This window comes from Panthera pardus, unplaced genomic scaffold (genome assembly GCF_024362965.1).
Source record: "Panthera pardus isolate Hobbes unplaced genomic scaffold, ASM2436296v1 HiC_scaffold_24, whole genome shotgun sequence".
NCBI classification, from domain to species: domain Eukaryota; kingdom Metazoa; phylum Chordata; class Mammalia; order Carnivora; family Felidae; genus Panthera; species Panthera pardus.
This window is the reverse complement of record NW_026526810.1, coordinates 78,738,645-78,761,765: the sequence shown is the minus strand read 5'-3', so window position 1 is coordinate 78,761,765 and position 23,121 is coordinate 78,738,645. Positions and strand designations below refer to the sequence as shown.

Here is a 23,121-nt window from a genome sequence, read left to right as displayed (position 1 = left end):
GTACAAGTTAACTGTCTCTTAAGAAACAACAAGAATGATAACCTTCAAAAGAATAAAACAGAATTTTTAGACATGCAAAGTAACAGTACCCCAAGGCATATGAAAACTACAAACCTATAGATCGAGGAAGCTCAAAAAACTCCAAGCATTTAGAAATGACACAAAAAGCATGATCCATAAAGGGGGAAAAAAATGATAAAATGGCCCTTACCAAAATTTACAATTTATGCTCTGTTGAAGAACTGCCAAGATTATTAAAAGACAAGTTACAGACTGGGAAAAAAAATATGTGCAAATTACATATCTGACAAAGGACTTGTACGCAGAATATATACATAACTATCAAAACTCAACAATAAAAATGGGACTTGAATATGGACTTGAATAGACACTTGTCTAAAGAGGATATAGGTACAGCAGATAAGCATATGAGTCATTAGCGAAACACTAATTAAAACCATGATAACTACTATACACACTTGAAAGACTGAAATAAAAAAAAAGTACTGACAATATCAAATGTTGATAAGGATGAGGAACAACTAGAATTCTCACACACTGCAAGCGGAAATGCAAAAACAGTACGGTCACTCTGGGAAATGGTTTGGCAGTGTCTTACGAAGTTAAACATACACTTAATACCTGACCCAGCAATCTCATTGCTGGGTATTTACCCTAAACATGAAAACTCACGTCCACACAAAAATCTACAGCCAAACACTCAAAAACAACTACATCAGCCTTAACACATGAATGGATAAGCAAACTGCTATACACATATACATACATGCATACATACATACACACAGTGAATGCCACACTGCTCAGTAATAAAAAAGAACAAGGTTGATCCCAACAACTTGTTGAATATCAAACACATTAAGCTGAGTGAAAGCAGTCAGCTTCAAACAACTGAACACTTATGATTCCACTTATATAACCTTGGAATGACATGACTGTAGTGATGGGCAAGATTTCAGAGCTTGACAAGGAGAGTGAGTGGGAGGAACACGTAACTATAAAAAATTAGGGCACCTGGGTGACTCAGTTGTAAGCGTTCCACTCTTGATTTTGGCTCAGGCATGATCTCCCAGTTTGTGGGTTCTATCCCCATGTTGGGCTCTGTGCTCAGAGTGCGGAACCTGTTTGGGATTTCCGATCGCTCACTCGCTCTCTCTCTCACTCTGCCCCGCCCTGGTGTTCACATGTGCACTCTAAATAAATAAATAAATAACTTAAAAAAAAAAAAAGCACGAGGGTGTTTTTTGTGGTGATAGAATTACTCTGTATTCTGATTATAGAGGTGGTTACATGAATCTTTACATGTGTTAAAATTCAAAAACTGTACACCAAAATTCATAGCAGCATTGTTCACAATAGCCAAAACATGGAGCAATCCTACTGCCCATCAAGAGATGGATGAATAAACAAAATGTGGCAAGCAGATACAACAGAATATTACTCAGTCTTAAAAAGGAATGAAATTTTGATAGATGCTACAACAGGAATAAACCTTAAAAATATTATGCTAAGGGAAATTAAGCCAGACACTAAAAGACAAATATTGTATGATTTCACTTAGATGAGGCCAGAATTTGGCCTAAAGTAGAACAGTTGTTGCCCAGGGCTGAGAGGAAGAAGGGTGAGGAGTTATTGTTTAATGGGTACAAAGTTTCTGTTTAGAATAAATAAAAAATTATAGAGATGGACAGTGGTAATGATGCACAACAATGTGAATGTAGTGAATTTAGTTAATGCCACTAAATTGTACACTTAAAAAATGGTTAACAAAAAAATGTTATGTACACTTTACCACAATGAAAAAATTTCATAGGAATATACACCAAATGAGAAAGAAATCAATCTACATAATTCAATATGTAAAATTAAAAAGAAATTATCAGAACGTATTTTTAAAAATCCATCTACATGTTTACAACAGACTCATCTAAAATGAAAAAATTCAGAAAAGTTGAACAAAAAAGGGTGTAAAACGATGCCATGCAAATAATAAGCAAAAGGCATTAAGTTATAGGAATATGAGCAAAATGGATTTTAACACAGAGAGAGGGTCACTTCATAAGGATAAAAGTTTCAATTCACAAGGAAAATACAAAAATTTTAAATACATACAAGCCTAGTAACATAGGGTTTACATAAATATAGCAGAAACCAACAAAACCATGAAAAGAAAATGGATAATCCACAATGATGGAACAAGACAAAAAACTCAGTAATACAGAAGAATTATACAATGTTATTAACAAACTTGACCTAACAAATCTGAACATAAATTAATGTTCTATCCAAATATCCAAAACATACACTCTTTTTAAGCACATGCAATATTAGAATACTGACCATATTCCGGGACACAAACCCAATAGAATCAAATTTCAAAGAATTAAAACTTGATGGAACATCTTCTCTAACTACAAAGTAAACTCAGAAATTGAGAACAAAAAGAAAATCTTCATATGTGCAGAAATTAAAATTCCTATATATTCAGAAATTAAATAAGGTTCCCATATGCTTAGAAATTAATAACTCAAGTCACTGAAAAAATCTTGATGACAATAAGAAAAAAAAATATATATATATAAATGTTTATTCATTTTTGGAGAGGCAGGGAAGGGGCAGAGAGTCACTCAAAGTCACTGAAAAAATCTTGATGACAATAAGAAAATATATATATATAAACATTTATATATATACGTTTATTCATTTTTAGAGGCAGGGGAGGGGCAGAGAGAGAGACACAGAATCTGAAGCAGGCTCCAGACTCTGAGCTGTCAGCACAAAGCCCAACGTGGGCTTGAACTCATGAACCATGAGATCATGACCTGAGCTGAAGCTGGACACTTAACCAACTTAGCCACCCAGGCACCCCGACGAGAAAATATTTGGAACTCTCAACAACAAATTCCACAAAGCAAAACTTGTGAGATGCAGCTAAAGTACTGCTTGGAGGCAAATTTATATCCCTAAATACATATATTAGAGGAGACTGAAAATTAATGAGCTAAGCATTCATCATAAGAAATCAGAACTAAAGCAAAATAGGTCCAAAGAGCATAGAAGGATAAAAATCTTAAAAGAAGTTAATACAACAAGAAAATAAACACATCACTGAATTAACAAAGCCAAAAGCTGGTTCTTTGAAAAGCCTGAAAAACTGACAAACTCTGGGAAAACTGATCAAGAAGAAAAGAGAAAATATACAAACAATATCAAGTATAATAAGAGAATATAATATAATTAACATCTTTACAGCAGATATTTGAAAATGGAGATGTAACATAAACAGTCCCAGGGGAAAAAAAATAACTTATCAAAACTAATTTAATACATATAGAAAACTTGAAAAATATTCCTGGGGAGTAGAATACCCCAGAAATTATTATTATTCCAATGTTATTTGGAATTCTTCTAACTTTACCTTAAAATCTCCAGAGAGTAAAAACATAGCAAAATCTTCAGGAAGATAACAAAAATCTTGATACCAAACCCATATAAGAATAGCATAAGAAATAAGCAAATCTCATTAATGAACACAGATGTAAAAAGCATAAAATATTAGCAAGCAGAAACCAGCATTATAAAAAAAGGTAGTAATGTATTGTGACTAAGTTGTGTTACCTCATCACAGATTTATTCAATAGTTGAAAAGAAATGCATCCATTACACTAACATTAAAAAAGAAAATCAAAAGATAGGTAAAAAAATTTATAGAGATGAAGCATCTGATAAAATTCAACACACATTTCTTAAAAAACTCTTCGCATTCTAAAAATATAATCCGGCAACAGGTATCTTAAACCAAACAACAAACAAGAAAAATCCTCTAAGAATGGCAAAACATTAAAATCCATTCCCTTGATACTGGAACAAATCAAGAATCTTGGCTATTCACTCTTCTTTCAACCTAAACTTGAGGTCTTTGCATAAGCATTACAACAATGCAAAACCCCTAGGAAGAAAATAATACAACTTTACTGAGAGATATAAAAGAAAACTTAAATAAAAGGAAATATTTACTGTGGTCATGAATTGGAAACCTTAAAATTATAAAATTGTTCAAACTGCATGTAGGTAAGCCATTTAGGACTCGGGGGCAGAGTTAGAAAGTACTGTAATCAAGGAGGGCCACTAAAATATCACTGGAATAAATTAGACGTATGATGTCAATTAACTAAGGTTTCTATATGTCACTCTTTACCTAACCAAAAATTTAAAACGTTCTTCAACAGTATCTACTACACGTGCAGTTACACTAAGTTAAAATTCAATAAACAATCCATGGCACTTCTCTGGCAACTTAAATTATTATCTAATTTTGAAACTTACAAATGTGCTTTCCATGAAACTGTTGGTTCAGAAGCAAAAACAAAAGCTACAAAAGCTGAAAAATTTTTTGCAAAATTTTTTTCAGAAATGTTTTCCTCAACTAGTGATGGAAAATTAATATTTTAATCAGTATCTGCATAATAATTTTAAGATAATAAAATCCATTTCTTCCTATGCCCACTAAATAAAGATCTGACCAATATTTACAGGTTTAAAAAGGCTCTTCACTTGTCTTTGTCCAGCCCTACCTCCATGGGAGCACGTCACAGCATATTTTAATTATTTACTTATCTGTCCCTCCCAATTAAGCAATCTGATTGAAAGGTTTAAAATTCTCATTGTTGGGCCTGACTTATAACACTCAAGAAATGTGTGCTGCATTACTAAAATCTAATTTTATAGATTTTTAGCTCTAAGAGAAGTTAATCAACCAAGGTTATAATCTCACAACTAATAAGCAGCAAACTAGTCATTTACTTATTTGTTTGGCAAGTATTTATTATTTTAGGTGCCAGATTCCAGGACTAAAACCTAGACCTTCTGATTCCTTCCTGTTCTTTTTATATAAAAGTAGAGAAAAAAATCTTTTAATTTTTCTAGTAATAAAATTTCTCTCATAGAATTACAGCAGAGGAGAAACTCCTATTAGAGAGGAACTCACTACTGAACGAACATTGCCTGTTTTGCACAGCTGGAGGAAGACAATCCCTTACTAATTAAACATGAAGAGGCCACACAAACTAGGAAAAATTTTCTAACTTTAGGCTAAAAAAAATTCAAAAAATCATAAAATCTAGAATAACAGAAAGATAAAAATAATTATAGTAACTCAAAAGCAAGACTGAAAAAGCCACGTTATTTGCTCAACTGTATATCTGGGGTTTTTAATAAAGTATTAGTTTTATTTTCTTCTATCTAAATATCTTCTGTATCTTATTAACACTTTTTATTTGGATGGCCTCTAAATAATAATCAGCTAAAACAATCATACAAAGCTATAGCAAGACAGTAATATTAAGAGAAATTTAAAATTCCTAAGCACGTTAAGTAAAAATAACTTTCAGGACGTTTGGCAGTTTTAAGCAAAAATTGCTTGGAGTTATTTCTCAATTATAACTTTCAAAATGTGAAACTCATATATTTGTAATCGCACTGTTAAATAATAACATCTTTTATACAGAACGTACAGAAACCCAAGCATTTTCTGCCCAAAAAACAAGTGCAAAATCAATTTTTTTTCCACAGCTTTCTCACTCACACCTAATTTGATGGTAATTTGTTTAGCAATTCACCTTTTACTGAGTGTTGTAAATCATTCACCCTAAGTTTTCACAGGAGGAACACTTTTTACAAGTGGTATTTCCATTAGCTTATGTAGATTTCATATAAGTTATACAATTATGATCACAGATACAACTAGTATAAACTGGTTTGGGGACAAACACAAGTGACTGTTGGTAGGTATATAAATCAACTGAACTAGTAGGAGTAAAAGCATCTATAAGAGATCAATGTACTAACCTAATCATTGCATATACTATAGGCATCACTCCATTTGTTTATGTCAAAAAAAAATGCAGAAATTTAGTTATGCAGGCAAGCCATTAAATGGAAGCCATTTAAGGTAATTTTAACTGCATATTAAAGATTTTTAATATTTTTGGCCATTAGGGTACCAACAAAGTATAAGGATAGACCAATAGAAACTTAGCAATTCTATCAAAAAAATCAAATGTACACATTCCCCACCGATGACTGGAAAATAACACTTCTATATGTAAGGGCTAAAATTATATTTTACCTTTAGTTATACAGCAAACAGACCAATTATTTTACTGTATTAATATATGGGTCACTTAAGTTTAACCTTAGTATTACCTCCTCAGATACATGACCTTGTTTGCTATAGAGCAATAACTAGTATACAGCCCCATCTAGTGGAGAAATAGACAAACATTTCCAAAGCTTGTTTTCAGTCCTCCCAATGAATTTCACAGTAAACCAAACAAAACTAAATTTTAAAAAGGCCAGCTTTTCACTCATACTGTGTAATTACATTTTACCTAATCAATACTCTAACAACAAGCATTTTCTATTTGTTCAGTGATATTTTTGAATATTTAAGATTTCCTCAACATCTTCTAACAAATGTTTTCATATGAACAAGATTAACAGTTGATTTTGCAAAGGAAAAACTTAGTATTCATACTGTTCCTTTAAAGAGGATAAAAGATACAAAAGTCATTCTATAAGTATGAAGTGACATTCTGCAAGCAAATGTCAGTGTAAAACTCTCTTCAAAGTTCCTATGGTCATGATTTCAAACAGGTAGGGAGATATAAACAAAACATAACCAGGGTTTGTAAACACTTTGCTGACCTTTCCCCAATGATAAATAACAAAAATGAATTTTTGTATTTTTAAAAAATTTGATGAAATACATTAATATTATGGCAGACTTTGAATTGACTATCAACATTTTCCCCTTTAACAACTCTTCTTAAATACATACATTTTTAAAATACAAAAACATTCTAATCATTGATGTACGTACATTTCAAATCAAATTTAATTACTTTTCAATCATGATACAAAACATAAGGCACCAACAGAAAGAGGTATAAAATCAGTAGTAACATTAAAAGATTTTTCCTCTTAATACTTATTTCCACATCTCTGCTTAAACTCATTGCAGCATTTAAGTGCATTCCTCTATACGCTGCTGATTTAATTAAAATTAGGGTCAATTAATTAATTCATATGAATAACAGTTATACATTAATCTTTTAACAATGTAAAGGTTTAATACTGTAATAATTCATATCTCTAGTGCCTGTTGAGCACAGTACTGAGCGGAGGAGTATATACATTTTAAATGAATAATCCAGTGTAAATACTTTTAATGAGATTGTCATCTTATTTTGAAAACTTTAACAAAATTTTCAACTTTCTATCTTTTCTTCATTGGTGAAGGTGCATATTTTATTGAATCAAATTCTTTTAAATTTTTCTTCCTTTTCAATATCATGACAGATACAAAGTTTATGCACTTTACTTACTTTGATAAAATGGTTTTTAAAATTATTACTTCAAACCTACAACCTGACCTGAGGGGAGTCGTTGAAGATACTATCAACATTTGGGAGGGAATCCACTTGCTAAACAAGAATCTTAACCCCTAGGTATCCCAACACAAAGTTTTCTGCTATCCTTGGTGAGTATCGAATAGTCAAAGTTACCAGTTTATCAAAATTATCCTCTTCCCCTGACTCTATGGACTGTTTATTCTATGTATTAGGACAAGAAATGAAACGGTTTCCTTCTCAGTTAAAAACTAGAAAGTGAGAGGGAATATGGACCTAAGGCCCCCAAGGTCAATCAAAAACTTCATGTCATCCACATTTTACTCATCTTGAAAGAAGATTAGGGAAGAGGATTAGAGCCCTGGGTGAAGAGCAGACACTGGTGATGCTGAAAGACTAGGTTACAGAAAATTTGCATGGCTCTTACTTCATTGCATTAGGACAAGTCCTGTCTCTCCCATCAATAAAAGATCAGCAGCAAAAATCAAAGGTGCAAGTGCCATGGGGTAATGTCAAGGTAGGGCAAAAATCCTACTTCATACAGAAAAGAGATGAGATCTTAGTCCATCTGGGCTGCTTTAACAAAAATACCATTGGAGTTGGCTCACAGACCACAGAAATTTATTTGTCACAGTTCTAGAGGCTGAAAGTCTGAGATCAGGCTGAGAGTTGAGTTCTGGTGAGAGTCCTCTTTCCGGCTGAAGACTGCCAACTTCTTACTGTATTCTTGCATGGCAGAGAGCAGAGAGGGGAAGCAAACTCCTCAAGCAAACTCCTCTTAGAAAGACACTAACCCCATGCAATGAGGGTGGAGCCCGCATGACATTACTGTATTCTAATTACTTCTTACACTTCCCACCAATACATCATACTGCGGTTGGGGTTTCAATATATGAATGGGGGCGGGGAGATACAAACATTCAGTTCATAACAAGATGTAACCATCATTTACTATTCTACCTTCTCCAAAACCCAGACTTGTTGGACTAAAATCATAGCAGCTCCTACTTCCAAAAGTGCAGGAAAACTGCATTTCTTACTCTTCTTTACATCCAGTTTTTGTGACAGATTTGCAGCCAAAAGACTGTAAGCACAAGTATAAAGTGATATAAGCAAGTTTCTAGACTCACCCTTAAAGGCATTCTATGAGATCCTCTAGCCCTCTCTTCCCCTCCTGCAACAACCTTGAAAACCTTATTTGAGATGGTGGCATAACAAGATAGAAGGAACATGGACCTCTAAGCCAAACTCTGTATGAGTGAGAAATAACTTGTGTTGTATTAAGTCATGATATGGGGGTTATTGGCGCAACATAGACTCTCTTAACCTAATACGCAACTTAACAGAATCCCAGCCTCCTACCTCCAATTCTGACCAGAGAAGTTCCCTGGTGCAGTAACAACAAATGTCAACAGGGATTCTGTGGTGCCTAAAAGTCTAAGACAAAGCTCACCCCACTCCCTCTTCTGAATATATACACACACATAGTCTTTTACAATACACATTGACACACATTTCATTTTTTTAGACCCTGTATATGTTTCAGTTCAGTTCCATCACCATTTCCAAACCCCAGATAAGAGATGGCAGACAGTGACTGTGTACTGGTTTAATAACTACAGCCGACACTTGAACAATGCAGGTTTAAACATATGCAGAATTTTTTATAAGTACAGTACAGTACTATGGATGTATTTTCTCTTCCCTATGATTTAAGATTTTATTTTTAAAGTAACCTCTACTCCCAACGTGGGTCTTGAAAGGATAACTTTGAGATCAACAGTTGCATGCCCTATTGACTAAGTCAGCCAGGTGACCCCTTTATGATTTTCTGTCAGCACAGAACCTGATGCGGGGCTCAAACTCATGAACCGCGAGATGGATGCCCTGAGCCGAAGTTGGGCACTTAACCTACTGAGCCACCCAGGCGCCCCAATGGAAGGATTTAAACACTTTCAAAACAGAGTTCCCTTTCACTTAGTCACTTCCTGTAACTAGTTCAGGGCTGATCACTGTGGAATCATAAATTGAATACTGTATTTGGATACAGGTGCTGCCACTTATCAACTCTGTATGTAGCCTTTGGCAAATCATTTCATTTTTCTGTTCTAGGGAATTGAGAAAATAAGTAGTCACTAAAAGTTTAGATTTCACAAGCTAGTAAAATCATAGGATTTTATTTTATAAGTGACTTAAAAAAATAGAAGCAACTACCTTTAATAATCGTAAAAAGAAGAACATTTTAGCAGAACATACCTTCAAAAAAGACAACCCTTTAAAAGGAGTAAGTTTAACTTTGTGAAAAAGCCAGGAAGATTCTGGGAAGATTGTGGTGGAAGCAGCACAGTTTTTGAATCTTCCCAAATATCTTTATAAAAAACCAGGGGAACCAGGATAGCAAAATGAAACCATGAAAAAGTATCTACCACAAAACTAGGTAAACACCAACATACAACACCAACGTTTAAAAGACCTGCATGATATCCAGCATCTGTGCAGACAGGAGGAGAGGGAGCAAAGTGGTATCTGAGAGTCATGAGAATCCCTACAGGCAGCAAGTATGCTCTTGGCAAGCAAATAGGAATGCAAAAGGTCTGAAGTGAAGGAGCTGAAGCAATCAAAATCTTATGAACTGTCAAAACATTTGGACAAAGTTTCTTATACACTGGGGAGAAACTAAAAACAAAGTCTAAATTTGTAGGGAAGAGACAATATGGACAAAGTAAAAATAAAGTCCAGGGAAAAGCTGGGGAAGGGAAGGTGGTGCAGCCAAAAGATGTTAAAAAGTTACTGGCCATTCTTTAAATCTTCTCAAAAACAACAGGAAACATTTTTCTAACTAATTACTTATGTTTAAAACTTTTGACAACTCATTTAGAAGATTTCAAAGGGCTTAAAAATCATTACATTCTGGTATAAACAGAATGGTTACGATTAATCCATAACCATTCGAAGTCAGAGCTGATCCAATATTAATGTCAAATGATGCCTGCAAATTCTTGACCTGCTAAATTCACTGATGATGGGGGGGTGGGGGGTGGGGAATACTGAGACACAAATTCCAGACACTGCCCAAACTATCATATCCCTTGGAAAAAAGTCCAAAATATACTAACACAAAAGTAAAAAAGGGGGAAAAAATCACCCCTTATATTTGCCACCAAAATATACTCTTAAAATCTTAGTGTGTTCCCTTTGTCATTTTTGTTTTATATTTAATTTTTTCACAATAACATATCATAAACATTTTTCTTCAAAACACTCCAATAACAATTGACTTTAATATTGTACTTAATGAGGGTGCCTGGGTGGCTCAGTCGGTTACACATCTGACTTGGATTCAGTTCAGGTCATGATCTCACAGTTCATGAGTTCAAGCCCCACATCAGGTTCTGCACTGACAGTGCATGCTTAGGATTCTCTCTTTCTCCTATTCTCTCTGCTCCCCGTCCCCCACCCCCCCACTTCTCTCTCTCTCTCTCTCTCTCTCTCTCTCTCTCTCTCTCTCTCTCTCTCTCAAAATAAAGAAACTTAAAAAGTACTCTTAAAAAAATATTCCACTGGACGGCAAAGCATCATTTTCTGTTAAGAAAAGCACTAGAAGGAGCATGTTTGTGGCAGCTTTTTAAAATCTCATTAAATATGGGAATGTTAAATACTAGTCTAAATTTTTATCCACTAAAATGCAAATAATACAATCTTTGGCTTTTCATAAAGTAATTCCTAAAATTAAGAACACATTTTAGATGAAAAACTATTTCAAAAAACTTTAGTGAAGAAATATTTAATTTCTCTAATACATAAGGTATATTTGCATGTAAACCAAACATGAGCTTTCAGAACCAACCAATTAGTAATCATATGACAAAATATTTTAATTGAGATTTTAATCTAAAATGGCTAGCAAAAATATAGGCATTTTAAAGATGTATACATAGATTTTACTTTAAACTAAGATGGAAATTAATCACCTGCATGAAATAAAAATAGTAGAAATGAGCCACTGAAATCCTAAACCGAGTTTACCAGTAAAGAATCATAAAGAAACTCACAGTGAGTTTTTGTATGTGAACTTCCTAAATTACTGTTCACCTACCCAAATGAATTAGAATAATCTTGCCCACTGTGCCAGCTCATGCCACTGAATAAAATGTACTACTTGGGAAATCATATGCTATATCACACAGTATCTGCAGCTCCCATGCTGGTAATAAGCTCTCTGACATAAATTAAGGGAATGGCTTTGATTTACATTCAATTTAAAAGATAATAAAAGTATTACAGTAATAATTAATATCCAGACATGCTACTTAAAAAAGAAATGTCATACTTCAAAAATAGTTCATTAAAAAGAACAAATTTAAACGTTTAATTTTTTTAGCTTATATGTATATGGTTGGGACTTACTACAAAACAGCATTTTAACACCTGAATGCAAACAGCACCTGTAAAAAATTACCATTCAAGTTCCATCCAAGAAGTAGAGTAATAATGCAAAAATTTTTCTAATTAATGTGATAAACACTTATATCCTTGTATCTTAACATAAAATTATATGATAATGGATCATACTTGATAAGACTACTTCCTAAGATCAAAACAGTATCTAAAATAAAAATACACAAATAATGAAATGGACACAGTAGGGGAGGAAAAACTTTACCTCCATCTTCTTAGGGTTCCTGGCTGGACCTGAATAGTAAATTCACAAAGACTGGTTAACAGGAGAAAAGTAGGTAAGTTCATTTAATTTAAGTTTTATGTGATCTGGGAACCTTCACAAGGCAATGAAGACCTAAAGAAAAAGTTAAGCCTAGAAAGTCACAGAAAAATGTGACAGGACAAAAAAGGTACAAGCCAAGGAGTAAAATGGGGGAAACTTAGCAATGCCTGTTCATCTGGATTCCCCTTGGTATCCCCCTAGCTTTGGAGATAAAGATGTTCTTTTCCTCCAGGTATAGGAAGAGCACCCCTCACATGAGGGTCTTATGACCTGCTTCAGAGAAGGGAGATGCACTTATCTGTTTCTCAAAATCTTTCAGATTAAAATATTCAATAAGCCAAAGTGCCATATTTTGGAGTTGCTTATTCTGAACCACACCAACACAAGATGAAAATATCTTACAAATTACCCTTTCCTAACTATTTATTTTTAGGATAATAGAGCACATGGCCGGGGGGGGGGGGGGGGACTTGCAAATACTAATCAAAAGAAAGTAGGAGTGGCTACATTAATTTCAAACAAAGTAAAACAAGAAAGACTACATTAGTCTTACTAAGTCTTGTCTTACTAAGTACATTAAAGGGTTTAATTCACTAACAAGACAAAAACAATCCTAAATATGTAAGCACTTCACAACAGTGTCAACATACCCAAGGTAATAACTGATGAAAGGAGCAACAAACAAATCCATAATTATAGTTGGAAACTTCACTACGTCTCTCTCAATAATCAGAAGAATAAAAACTCAGAAAATCAGCAATGTAGAAGACTCAGTATTATCAACAAACTTGACCTAATTGATATTTATAGAAAACTCCCAACATGACAGAATACACAATCCTTTCAAGTACATGGCACATTTATCAAAAAAGAGCCTATCTTGGTCCATTAAAAGAAACAAAACAAAACAAAACAAAACCCTCAACACATAAGAATTGAGACTATACAGGGGCACCTGTGTGGCTCATTCAGTTAAGCATCCAACTTCGGCTCAGGTCACAATCTCATGGTTTGTGAGTTTGAGCCCCGCATCGGGCTCTGTGCTGACAGCTTAGAGCCTGGAGCCTGCGTGGGATTCTGTTTCCCTCTCTCTCTGCCCCTCCCCTGCTCCCACGCTGTCTTTCTCTCTCTCAAAAATAAGTAAACATTAAAAGAAATTTTTTAAAGGATTGAAACCATACAAATTATGTTATTTTACCACAACAGAAATAAACTTGAAATCAATAATAGAAAGATATCTCAAAAATTCCCCAATACTTCTAAATAACTCACGGTTCAAAAAAGGAAGAAGGGAAATTTCAAAATATTCTCAACTATATAAAAATGGAAACATAAGATATCAAAATTTGTGGGATGTAGCTAGATTAGTGCTTGGAGGGAAACTTATAGTACTAAACACATATATTAAAAAGGGAGGAAGAAAAACAAATTTTTTAAAGAGAGGAAGACCTCTTATTAATACTTTAGCTTCCACCTTTAAAAAAAATACAAAATTAAGGGCGCCTGGCTGGCTCAGTTGGTTGAGTGCCTTCGGCTCAGGTCATGATCTCGTGGTTTGTGAGTTCGAGCTCTGCATCAGGCTCTGTGCTGACAGCTCAGAGCCTGGAGTCCACTTCAGACCCTGTGTCTCCCTCTCTCTGCTCCTCCCCTGATCTCCCTCTCTCTCTGTCCCTGTCTCTCTCAAATATAAACACTAAAAAAATTTTTTTTAATACAAAATTAAGAAAAAATTAAACTCAAAGAAAGCAGCTGGAAGGAAATGGTAAAGATCAAAAATCAATGAAATTGAAAATGTATAATCAACATATAAAATCTATGAAACCGGGACACCTGGGTGGCTCAGTCTAAGTGTGCGAGTCTTGATTTCAGCTCAGGTCATGATCTGGAGGATTGTGGGATTGATCCCATGTCAGGCTCTGCTTGGAAATCCCTTTCTCTCTGCCCCTCCCTCACTGACACATGCATTCTCTCTCTCTCTCTCTCTCTCTCTCTCTCTCTCTCTCAAAATAAATAAATAAATAAATAAACATTGTAAAAAAAAGAAAAAGAAAATCAATGAAACCAAAAGCTAGTTCTGTATAAAAAAAAAAAAAATCAAAGAAATTGATAAGCTTCTAGCTAGACTGGCCAAGATAAAAATAAAGGAGATATAAATTGCCAGTATCAGGAAGAGAAGTGATCCCATAGGGATGAAAAAGATAAAAAGGGACTATTACAAAGAACTTCATATCTATAAATTTGACAAACTCCTTGAAAGACACAACCTGCCAGAGCTAATGCAGTAAGAATAGATAGCCAGAATAGTCCTATTTCTATTAAAGAAACTGAATTCATAGTTTGAAGAAACCTTCCAACAGAGAAAACTCCAGACTCAGAGGTTATACATCTCTGAAACCCCCTTTCTCTCCTGAAAACCTCCTTCCTGAGGAGGCTCCTCTTGAATCTGGACCATATGTTCTCTAGGCCAGCTATATAGCTGTCCCTCCTAGAACATCATTTCACTGTTCTCCTGGGTTAGATTTATGGTTTCCTACATTCCAGGCCTTTCTTTCACTTCTTTATTTTGCTTGAGCCTAACTTCTGATGCTTTCCAGGCATGAAAGTATCTTTGTTCTACTCCCATACTTCATTGTTAAGTAGCCACAATTCTGGTCAAGAAGACTGCTGTTGGTACACTCAGTTCTTTTTTCTATTTTGGTTTTCTCTCTGGAAACCTTCAAGATTTCTTTAATTTTTTTTTTCATTCTTGATGCTGTGAAATTTCACAAATGTGTGCCACAGAGGCAGATTTTGTTTTGTTTTAAATGTTGAACATTCTTAGAAACAGAAACAGAATGTTATATGATTTTTAATGAAGGCTGTTTTGGTTAGGGTGATAGAATATAGGGTAACATTTCACTGTAATATTTTTATATATGTTGCTTGCAAGAGTTTGTAACAAGCATGTATTATTTTTATAAAAGCTATGCCATTAAAAAATAACAAGAAAGTCGCACAGTATCAATTAAAACTTTAGATATTCAAACTCTGATTCCATAATTCTACTTCTATAAATCTATGTTCTAGCAAGGGGTGCAAATATATACATACAAGAATGTATATAGCAGTGCTGTTTATACCATTAAAAAACTGGAAACAGCACAAATGTCTAGTGGTTAGTGTTGGTACTATATCTATAGTATATATCTATGGTATATATATATATATGGTATATGGTATATATCTATGGTACTTATATACTATAAACATTATTATGCATATAAAAACATCTATGGTACTTATATACTATAAACATTATTATGCATATAAAAACACTGACACAGATGTATAAAATATTACTAAATGAAAAAGAGTATTGTAAAATAATAAAGCATTACCATTGTTACATTAAAATAAAAAAGCAAACAAACCAAACCATGTGTTTGGGTATATACACACATATAAGGAAAAGCATAAAAGTCTGAAAAGATGCATCCCAGGACGCAATGCTTCTACAAAAGAATGGTAAAGGATATATAATTTCCACAATAACTGAAAATGGAATAATATAAAATATGAATGGATTTAATGATCACCAAATGCTCCAAATGTAAGACAAAGATGTCTTATTGGATTTTTAAAAATCCAATTCTATGCCCACATTAACCAAAAGAAGGCTGAAATAGGTATATCAAAATTCAAAAGAGATCACAGACAAGAGAAGACTAAGGAAACATAACTAAATGCAACATGGGATCTGGATTGGGTCCTAGAACAACAACAATAACAACAAAATTAATGGAAAAACAGGTGATATTTGGATAAAGTGTATAGTTTTGTGAATATTATAATATTAATTTCTTGGTTTTGATCATTGTACTATGATTACACATTGTATTAACATTAGAAGTAGGGTGAAGAATTTTTACAGGAACTCTGTAGTATTTTTCTAACTTTTTAGTGAATCTAAAATTATTTCAAAATTAACAGCTTTTAAAAATAGCAGACTAGACTTGGGACGCCTGGGTGGCTCAGTCGACTAAGCCTCCTCCGACTTCAGCTCAAGTCACGATCTCACAGTTTGTGAGTTCGAACCCCCTGTTGGGCTCTCTGTCAGCGCAGAGCCCACTTGGGATCCTCTGTCCCACCCCCTCTGCCCTCCCCCTGCTTATACTCTCTCTCTCAAAAATAAATAAACATTAGGGGCACCTGGGTGAGCTAGTTAGTTAAGCGTCTGGCTCGGGCTCAGGTCATGATCTCATGGTTAGTGAGCTGGAGCTCCAAGTGAGGCTCTGTGCTGATAGCTCAGAGCCTGAAGCCTGCTTCGGATTCTGTGTCTCCCTCTCTCTTTCTGCCTCTCCCCCGCTTGCACTCTATCTCTCTCTCAAAAATAAACATTAAAAAAAAGCACTTTAAAAAAATAGATAAACATTAAAACATTTTTAAAACTCAGAGTAGACTTTAAAACAAAAGGCATTACTAGAGATAAAAAGGAACACTTCTTACTGGGGAGAAAAAGCTTCAATTCATAAGAAGATAGACTACTTATAAAGTTGTATGTTTCTGATAACATGACCTGAAAAATAAATAAATCAAAAATTGATAGAACTACTAGGGAGAAATAAATCTATGATTACACACAGAGATTTAATACACTGTAAATTCTCAGTATTTATCAATCAAGCGAGCACGTGCGTGCTCGCACACACCCACACCCCACAACCAAGCCACACACACAAATCAGTAAGGAAAGAGATTTTAAAAACAGCATTAAGAAACTTCATCTAACAGACACAATAAAGCATGGCACCAACCACAGAATTCACATCTGTTCCTCTCTCACACACACTCATATTTACTCAGCATTAAAAAAAATATATATATATATACAAAGCAAGTACTCGCACATTAATATTTTGATGGTAGTTACAGGGGTGTTAACTTTTTAATTATTCATTGAACTGTCCACATTATTTTATATCCTTGTCTTTACATGTATTACATTTCACAATAAAGTTTTTAAAAAGTTAACTTATCTATTAGATGTCATTTTTTTCCCCAGTTTTTTAAAACTTGTTCCACAGCAGCAAAATTCTCAAGACAAAATTATGAAGGAGGGGAAGTTGGTATACTTCGACAGAATATAAAACAAGATTCAGGATTAAGGGTTCCAGCAAAATAATCCCTGTTGTACTCTAGTAGCTTCCAAAATTTATAAATCCAGGAATACTACAGGCAAGTCTCAAAATAGCATTTATTTACAATCAAATCACCATAATGCAAAACTACAGATAAACAAGAGTAAACAACATGAGTATACGCATCCCAAACAGTAAAATATCTAAATTAAAAATACCTTCAATACAGAGAATAACTGAATCAGAGGTGCACATGTCAACTGCCAAAAGGAGATTTACAGTAAATCCGTCTCATCAATTAGCCACTTTAATGAAACCCTCAACCAAAGTATTAATTCTCAACTTTCAAAGTAAATCTCCTTATGTTGCCTGTCTTGAAATCAAATATACAGCAATTAAGTTATAACCAAAACAAATACAGAATAGTTAAATGATTATTTTGCTTTTCAAAAAGTAAAAATAACATATTCTCAAATATGTTTAAAATGATAAAAATAGACTGAAGCTATGTTCACAAAACTCCAGGATGAACTATTTCTTTTTAAAAAGTTTCTTTTTATTAAAAATTAAAAATTGGGGGTGCCTGAATGGCTCAGTTGTTTAAGCATCCAACTCTTGCTTTCAGTTCAAGTCATGATCTGGCAGTTTGTAGGTTTAAGCCCCATGTCGGGCTCTCCACTGCTGGCTGGCAGCGCCTACTTGGGATCCTAGCTCTCTGCCCCTCCCCTGCTCACATTCTCTCTCTTTCTTTCTTTCTCTCTCCCTCTCTAAGTATAAATAAATAAACTTCAGGGGGAAAAAAAAAAACCTTTAAAAAAATTAAAAATTGGGGCACCTGGATGACCTAGTCAGTTAACTGTCCAACTTCAGCTCAGGTCATGATCTTGTGGTTGGTGAGTTTGAGCTCCACATCGGGCTCTGCACTGACAGTGCTGAGCCGTTTTGGGATTCTCTCTCTCCCTCTCCCTGACTTGCTCGTGTTCTCTCTCAAAATAAATAAACTTTTACAATAAATTAAATATTACTACGAGTAGTTTATTACTTAACTGTTGCTGCTACACAAATTACTCCAGAACTTAGCAGGTCAAAACAACACACATTTGTTATCTTAGTTCCTGAGGAATCTACTACTGCTTAGATAGGTCCTGGGGTTCAGGGTCTCTAACAAGGTGGTAATCAAGGCATCAGGCAGGGCTACAATCATTTTAAGGTTTCACTGGGACAAGATTTTCCAACTTGACTCAGTGGCTGTTGGCAGGATTCACTTCCTAGGGGTTACTGAACTGAGAACTTCAATTCTCTGTGGGCTATTGGCCAAAGGCTCTCCTCAATTCCTTGACAAGGGGATCTTTCTAAGGTCAGTTCATGAGATAGCAGATGGCTACATCAAAGTGAGCAAGCAAGAAAGCTACAGCAAAAAGGAGGTGATAGTCTACTATAACATAATCTCGTAAGTGACAGCCCAGCACTTTTGACATAGTCTATCAGAAGTGAGCCTTTTAGTAGTCTACCTCAAGGGAAAAGGATTACACAAGAGTGTGAATACCAGGGTTATCTCAGAAGGCTGGCTCTTACAAGTAGCATAACAGAAAAGGAAACCGAACTAAAAGTCAGGAGAACTAGATTCTAGTAACTATGTGGCTAACTACAATGTCTCAGTATTTTTATTGAGAAAAAATGAGGCCTAAATGACCTCTAGGGTAATTTAAATTCTAAATTCTGTGCTTCTCTACGAAGTCTTTTGAAAAGAGTTACCAAGGATTAGAGATATTTGGTCAAAATGCCTCATTTTATAAAAACCAAATTCCAGGAAAGGTTAACGTAGACAGGTAGTAAGCCACACTTATTCTGCTCTTATACCCAGTGCTTTTGCATAATGGCACATTGCTTTTACAGTCAATGTCCTAAAACAGCCCTATCCCCTCTTTATAATAGTATCAAAATCCAAGATATTGAATGGAAGTTGAGAGTAATAATACACTAACAAGAGCAGCAAAAACTGATTAATGTATTGAGAATAATAATAAAGTACTAACAAGAGCAGCAAAAATTGATGTTGTGAATTTATCTTTTTCTTTCACCAACCCTAAAACAATCTCTCTAGGTGGCATGTGAGATGAAAATGAACTATCCTCTGCCCATCCCCAGTCACATGTATCTAGACATTTTAGTAATAAGTCTGCTGGACGGGAAGTATAAAAGCAACAAATAATAAATCGCAGCAGAGAAATACAGTCACTTTAAACAAAGAAAACACGATTAAATATAACCTAAATGAAGCATCTAAAAATTGAAACTGCAACCAGAAAAGGCAAGGTTTGTCCCCACTGGAATCCTAGAAAATACAGAGTCCCAGAGGTCGACAATGACAATATGATGCAGGCAATGTCCAGGAAAGTAGGTACTCTAGGAAGCTAATGACAACATCTGGGTCCAGATGTCCATGGTCCAGCACCATTAAACATTTGCATTACATAAACACCCTATTTGTTCCTATATGAGATCCACTTTATACACTTTACCAACCCTAATATTTGTAATGACTCCAACTCTGATGCAAGAAGTACAGTTAAAACAATGCATATAAGTACAAATATTTTGTGTGGCAATTATGAAGCAGTAAGGTATTTGCACTAGTCAAAATATGTGTGAATGTGTGTGTAAAAACACATGTATATAATTGCAGAAATGGATCCAAAATTTCTATGTAAGAAAGGAGTAAGGACAGCAGTGGTTGGTGGTGGAAGCTAGGTCTAGTGGCTTATCTTAAATCTTAATATTTTATCTTACCCATAATAATCAAGTAAGAATGACCAAAACTCAGTTATCTATCTCAAAGAAAAGATCAAGTTGATGAGAATACCCCTAACTCTCTCATTGGTTTTAGCATATTATCTAACTACATTCATAAATTCACTTCTATAAACCACCTAAAATAAGAGAAATTGTTAGCTAAAAATGTTAACATAGATTGAAAGAATAGTCAAAAAAGTTTTTTTTGATATTTTCCAAAGTTTTTTGATATTTTTTGGTACTGAGTGAAAAGCAGGGGGCCCAAAGTAAGAGAAGATGAACTGGACAGTCCAATGTGGCATTTAAAGAAGAGAGGACCTCTATCATGGGCAGGGATGGAATAGCTGAGTTTCATGGCCCAAACCATTGGTTATTACTTTCCATATTATGAGAATATTCAATCAGGCAGATAAAAATTTTAATCATGCCATCCCATGATGGAATGGCTCAAAAGACAGTATCTGAAAGTACTGCAAAAAGTATTTTATGCTTTTTGTACTTTTTTTCCTCAAAGTGTCCAGAACTGTTTGGATATTCATCCCTTTCTTAGCATTTTATGCACTATCAGAAAAGGGGTTGTATCTCCTGTCTTTTCTCACCTCTTACCTCTCTTTTGTTTCTCAGTTATAAAGGGCTGGGAAAAAGTAGGAGCATTAAGAACAGTTTAGGGAAGCCTGAAACAGCTATCTAATTAGCCCTGAGGTAAAACTGGAAAGAAGCAAAGAAAATATACTTAGAGATTTAAAATTTAACTCCAAAACACTATAGCACATGCTGCTTAATACTATTATTTAACCTCAAAACACTACAGCACACAATACTTAATACTGTTAGTTTTCAGGGTTTTTTTTTTTTTTTCAATGTAGCCCCTCTCAATAATTTCACCACCACCAATGGGCTAAAGATTGAACTGTCATTTTGAACAGTCATTTTCCAACATAGTAGGTTGGCAGTCTATGAAACAAGAATCAAAGAATGGGGGGAGGAAGAGAGGGAAGGAAGGCAAGCTAGCAAGCAGGCAGGCAAAAACGAAAGAAAAGACAAAAAGAAGGAAAGAAAACAAGGAAGAAAATAAAACTGTATATTGTATATGGACTGAAGCTGTATATTGTATATGGACTGCAAAGCCTAAAACGCAAGCAGTCATAGCTTTATATGGTAGTGCTTTAAATGAATCTTTACAGGGATGCCTGGGTGGCTCAGTAGGTTAAGCGGCTGACTTCGGCTCAGGTCATGATCTCACCGTTCGTGAGTTCGAGCCCCACGTTGGGCTCTGTGCTGACACCTTGGAACCTGGAGCCTGCTTCTGTTTCTGTGTCTCCCTCTCTCTCTGCCCCTCCCCTGCTCATGCTCTGTCTCCCTCGGTCTCAAAAATAAGTAAAACATTAAGAAAAAAAATTTTAAATGAATCTTTACAATGCAAGGACTGCCTACATTTACTACTTGGCCCCTAACAAAAAAAATTTGATGACCCTCGCAATAGAGGATATCCAAATGGCCGATAACATATGAAGAGGTGTTAAGTATTACTAGTCATTAAGGAAATTACGGAAAAACACCAATGTGATATCACTACACACCCACCAGAATGGCTAAAGACAACACTAAGTGTCGCGAGCATTTGGAGGAGCCAGAATTCTCAAACAATGCCAAATAGGAGTGCTGAAACAACTAATTCGAACAACTTTTTTGGTAATATACACAAGAAATACATACCTGCATACCCTATATATAGACATTTCACCAACAGGTACGTGTATATCTAACAGAAATGTATACATAGGTTCACCAAAATACAGCTGACCCTTGAATAATGCAAGGGTTGGAAGCACCAACCCTACACAGTCAAATATACAAGTTTAACTTTTGACTCCCTAAGAATTTAATTACTAATAGCCCACTGTTGACTGGAAGCCTAATCGATAACATAGTCTATTAACACACATTTGGTGCATGTATTATATACTATGTTCTTTTTTAAAAAATTTTTTAGCATTTATTCATTTTTGAAAGGCAGAGAGAGAGCACGCGAATGGGGGAGGGGCAGAGAGAGAGGGAGACACAGAAACAGAAGCAGGCTCCAGGTTCCGAGGTGTCATCACAGAGCCCGACGCGAGGCTCAAACTCACGGACCGGACCGCGAGATCATGACCTGAGCTGAAGTCCGACGCTTAACCTACTGAGCCACCCAGGCGCCGCTATATACTATATTCTTACACTAAAGCTAGAGAAAACATTAAGAAAATCATAAGGAAGAGAATATACGTTTACAGTAGTATACTATATTTATAAAAAAAAAAAAAATCCACGCATGGGTGGACCCCTGCAGTCTAAACACATGTTGTTCAAGGGTCAACTCTACTTGCAAAAATGTTCATAATAGCCAAAAACTGGATGGAACACTATACAGCATAAGAACTACTGCTACATAATTTGTGTAAATCTCACAAATACAATATTGAGCAAAAGTGAGACTCAAAGGACTATTTACTGCATGATTCCATTTATATAAAGCCAATTAACAAGTAAATTCATAGATGACTTTAGAAATCGACATAATGGTTACCTCTGGAACCGAATCACACAAAGTGGAGTTTCTAAGATTCAAGTAATGTCCTTTCTTGATCTAGGTACTAGACACATGGATATGTACGCTCTGTACACTTTTGATTTATGCGGTTTTCTCTATGTGTATTATACCTTAAAAATTAACACACTAAAAAGATTTTTATAAAATCTATTCCTTTAAAGGACTGTCCACCCTTTCATTTTTCTGACTTATCATCATTACTTCTCACCAATGAGATCTCTTAATTCCTGTAATATAGAAGTCAACTTAGTTATTTTTCTTGGTATACTATTGCACAGGATACCCAAATGATTATGCACCTGTCATTTTCGGTTAGTACCACACTAGGTGCCAAGGTGAAACTCTGAAAAGCCAATAACTTATGATAGTATGTTAAAGTTACCGGGAGGGTGGGGGAGCCTTGAAAAGTGGTTTTGTTTGGTCCTTTGTTTTGGTTTGCCTTTGTCTATCTCCACAGTGATTTAATCT

General features: G+C 34.8%; 1 protein-coding gene across 3 annotated transcripts in view; it reads right to left on the bottom strand.

The window, feature by feature from the left end:
- MIPOL1 (mirror-image polydactyly 1) overlaps positions 1-23,121 on the bottom strand; it is a 320,635-nt gene that overhangs the window by 281,132 nt on the left and 16,382 nt on the right. The gene's annotated exons all lie outside the window — the stretch shown is intronic.